This window comes from Rutidosis leptorrhynchoides, chromosome 11 (assembly GCF_046630445.1).
Source record: "Rutidosis leptorrhynchoides isolate AG116_Rl617_1_P2 chromosome 11, CSIRO_AGI_Rlap_v1, whole genome shotgun sequence".
NCBI classification, from domain to species: domain Eukaryota; kingdom Viridiplantae; phylum Streptophyta; class Magnoliopsida; order Asterales; family Asteraceae; genus Rutidosis; species Rutidosis leptorrhynchoides.
In genome coordinates this window covers 110,988,877-110,993,553 of record NC_092343.1, presented here as the reverse complement: position 1 = coordinate 110,993,553, position 4,677 = coordinate 110,988,877, and the positions used below count along the sequence as shown (strand labels likewise).

Here is a 4,677-nt window from a genome sequence, read left to right as displayed (position 1 = left end):
CTTCTTTGTAAATCATGTGATGCATGTCAAAGGGCCGAAAAAATAAATCAATGTGATGAAATGCCACAAAATGTCATTCAAGTACGTGAAGTATTTGACGTTTGGGGTATTGACTTTATGGGTCCATTTCCAAAATCTCATAATAATCTCTACATTATCGTTGCCATTGATTATGTATCTAAATGGGCGGAAGCACAAGCTCTCCCAACTAACGATGCACTAGTTGTAGTCAATTTCTTAAAACGTCTTTTTGCTAGGTTCGGAACACCGAAAGCTTTAATAAGTGATCGGGGTACTAATTTCTGTAATAATCAACTTGAGAAAGTTCTCAAAAGATATCGAGTAACTCATAAAATCTCAACTGCTTATCATCCACAAACAAGTGGATAAGTTGAAAATACCAACCGAGCTTTAAAACGTATTCTAGAGAAAACTGTAGGATCAAATCTGAAATTGAAGGATACACTCTGGGCTTTTAGAACAGCCTATAAAACTCCAATTGGCACCACACCTTTTAAACTTGTTTACGGAAAAGCATGTCACCTTCCAGTAGAAATTGAGCACAAAGCATTTTGGGCTTTGAAGACATGTAATCTTGATTTGCATGAAGTTGGACGTCTACAGTTAAGTCAACTAAACGAATTAGAAGAATTAAGACATGAAGAATATGAAAATTCCTTAATCTATAAGGAAAGAACGAAGAAATGGCATGATAAAAGAATCAGAAGTTCAAAAGAATTTAAGGAAGGAGACAGAGTTCTTCTTTTCAATTCACGATTCAAGCTATTTCCTGGAAAATTGAAATCAAGATGGCCTGGACCATTCATAGTCAAAAGAGTTTTCCCATATGGAACAATAGAGTTAATAAATTCAAATGGGATTGAATTTAAAGTTAATGGTCATAGAGTTAAACATTATATACATGGTCCGATGGAAGTTGACAATGAAGTTAATCATAATTTCACCACCCAAGAAAACCCTCAGAATGAAAACATAAATATGTTGTCAACAACATATGAAAAACCAAAATTGGAAGATGGAGAGATTTCAAATTGGAGTGATGAAGAAGAATTTCTATATAAACCTCCCATTCTAAGAAACGAAGAAAAATATGAACAAGAAGTTCAAGTACCAAGTTAACAAAAATCTTAAGCATTTACATATTCACAAGTTGAATCAACGTTTTCAATAAAATTTACCTAGATCCTCCAATGTTGACGGTTCAGTTTCTCCGTTGACCCCGTTGCACCATGTTCATCTGCTGAATTTTTCTCTCTTCTTGTATTCATTGGGACGCAGCTCTGGGCATATATCTCTTACCCAACTTGTAGCATAAAGTCTAGTTATGTCCTTCATTGCCTGAAAAAAAAAAGGGTTACGTGACAATAACGACACACACACATATTGTTTGTGATCTAAATATCAGTTACAAACTTACAGGGTCCATAGATAATCTTCATGCCAGCAAGGTGAAATCATGTTATAAACAGAATTAAGAAATCTATTCAATAGTACAACCATAAAAGAGCAGTCTCACCGAATATCATTATTTCCATGTTAGTTTCCTCCGCTTTTTGAAATGAGGTGGGTCGGGTAAAGATGAAGGGAATGCAATTTCTTTCAAATCATATCAGACGTAATCACACACTTTTCTCCAAACTACCTTTGCCTTCATTTTTACCTTTAAATTATCTCAACCAACTTTGTAAAGGAGACTCACTAAAAGAGCAACCAGTTAATGAATATAAAAGTTTCAGCAAAATGGCGCATAAAAAAACAAAACTGTGAAAGCTCGTGGATTAACTCAGGCAAATAACAGTTCTTTAAAGCATATAGTTTCGTCTAGAAGACATATCCTGGTGCATGATACTTAGTCCCAAATACATTATAAATATTTAGTACAATGAAATTGGTCGGTATATTACCACTTAGCAAATAAAGAGTCGATGCTACTAATCAATTTAACAAATGTGATCCTAAACTAACTAAAGATGTGACAAGAAAAACAAACTTAATAACAAATTAAGACAATATTAAAATTATAATGCATGAAAACAATACATACCATCCACCTGAATAGTCAGAGGCTGACCCAAATAAGGGGCAGCGGTATTATTACCAATAAGAATAGGAATGAACAATTAGTTATCATTACATTACATTCATGCTAGCTGATGTTTCTAAGATAAGTAAAGAGATTTTATAGTCAGTAAACAAAGAACAACCAATTGTTAGTAGCAATGTAACCAGGGGCGGATGTATATAGTGCCCAGTGGTGACACGGGACACCACTGAAATACGCGATGTAGTGGAAATTTTTTGGGGTTTTTAACTAGTGACACCACTTAATAGTGTACATTTTTTTGAAGTGACACCATTGAAATAAGACATCTAGTAGAAATTTTTTGAGGGTTTTAACGGGTGACACCAGTGATTACCAATCCTAGATCCGCCCCTGAATGTAACAAACCATTTAAGTAACACCTGAAACTATACCATCCTTTATTACAGTCATTGGAGCCAACATATAAAAACATAAGCACATTAATTAATCAAAAGCAAATTTAAATAAATATTGGAGCCAACCAACCAAACAACTGGTAATATCATTCAGGCAACAAATGAAAGGAAATTTAGAAAGCATACCAGCGTTTGAAGACTCGTATTGATAAAATCTTTAAGAATTGCTTTCAGGAACTATCAAAAGAACCACATAAATCAATAAAAAGGTCAAATCATAATTATATTATTCTTAGTATGTACAACATCAGTACAAAAACTCACCAATTGCAAGCAGATTCATACCAATTGACATGTGAGAAGAAAATACAGGGTCACTAGTATGTTGAAAAGAGCTGGCATAACTGCTTTCGTGAACAAAAAAAAGAACCACATATATAAATAAAAAATCAAATCAAAAATAGTAATATCAATCAGACAACAAATGAAAGGCAAATTATATGTGTGAATCCTAATCTTTTAAAAGCAATAAACATTAAGAGAACATGAAAATGTCAAAACAATAGGGCTACACCCAATATGAAAAAGTGAAAGAATCCATCTTCTTACATAATAAATGAATGAGAGCAGAAAACAAAGAGTACGTGCATTGCTTCATCAATTATTGCATCAACTGCATTTACGGAGGTAATCGCTTACAAAGCTCCAACCCTGACATCTTGTAATTCAGAAACTGCTCAAATAACCGTTTCAGCAACTTAGATGCCAAGCGAAAATCATTGAAATCTAATCATCAACGAATAATACCTAAGAAGATGATGAAGATCATGCAGTTCTCGATTAATTGATGAAGATGAAGGAAATCGGCCGATCAAGGTGATCAAATTTTTCATCGGATTTTTTTATTGATTGTATGATACTCTGCTGCCGCGGTTCAATTTTAGGATTTGGAAAGTGATACGTCTCTTGACGAATAATGGGCTATTTTAGTACTCAGTAGTTCGTAGTATACTCCGTATATTTTTACTAGTGGTGCTTTAAAAAAGGGGAGATAATATAATCAAGATACGCGTATTATTTTAGATGATATCTTTAAGTTTTGTATTTTATTTTTTATATTTAAACTAGTTTCATGAGTTCGTGCATTGTACGGCTTTTGCATGGATTAATAGTCCATAACGTTAATATTGATACTTATCAAATGTATAACACAATTACAATATATAACCATTTGTTACTGATAACATTTTTATCGAAAACATTAGTATTAAATACTAACGCATAGATTATGAGCCCTTGCATTGAAATTATTTTAACTTCAATTGACAAATAATCGATAAAACACAAAAAATTAGCCCCTAAAAATTGTTTTAAAATCGATAGTTAAGAATAATATTATATGTACATCTTTAATTAGATAAGTTTTTAGTACAAAATAATTACATTATGTTAAAACTTCAAACAAAATAGAACAGGCATGCATCTAAATATCTATAACAATTATCAAATAACTATTTCAACTTCAATTGATAAACATGAGCCTGTGCGTGTATATAATATTGTAAAAATATTATATTAACATAATTTTTTACATTCATGCGTAAACTGTAAAACAATTTTATATTATATAAAATATTATACATAAATAATATTATAATGTTAATAAAAAAATATATGTTTCATATTATATGGTAATTAAATATAATATTTTAGGTAATAAAATTTGTATATTAAACTAAATTTAAAAATCTAATAATTTAATTAATATATGGAAATAACTTATAGACTGAAACGTTTCAGGAATAAAGGAGGAGTTGACATGTGGTAGAAATTAATCAGGAGTTGACACGTACGATTATTGTCATGCGCTTTATATAATGTATAGATATTAAAATACTCTTTCCATCCTAAAATATCTGTCACTTTCAAAAGTTATTCTTTTATAGATTTGACTTTGAAATTTTAATTTAAATTATATAATATTTGATAAAATTTATATTAATGTATTAATTCTAAAAAAAATTCAATTGTATAATTTTTCATAAATATTTTATATAATATATTTATATTTTATATTATATAATATAAACAAAACTACTTACATTCAAAATAGAAAAAGATTAACTTCAAAAGACAATTATTTCCAAACAAACGTAGTCAAAGATAAAAAAGAGATTATGTTGAAATAATTTTTTTGCCCATACCTATTGTGTGGAC

General features: G+C 30.5%; 1 long non-coding RNA gene across 2 annotated transcripts; it reads right to left on the bottom strand.

The window, feature by feature from the left end:
* Positions 1-1,130: 1,130 nt before the first annotated feature.
* Positions 1,131-3,393, bottom strand: LOC139877266 (uncharacterized). Of its 2 annotated transcripts, none has more exons than XR_011768517.1 (3): positions 3,070-3,393; positions 2,785-2,867; positions 1,131-2,697 (listed from the first exon to the last, which is right to left on the bottom strand). It is a non-coding gene; the product is annotated as an uncharacterized lncRNA (long non-coding RNA). The 2 variants fall into 2 exon arrangements; XR_011768516.1 differs by having other exon boundaries at positions 2,785-2,864.
* Between the last annotated feature and the right edge of the window lie 1,284 nt (positions 3,394-4,677).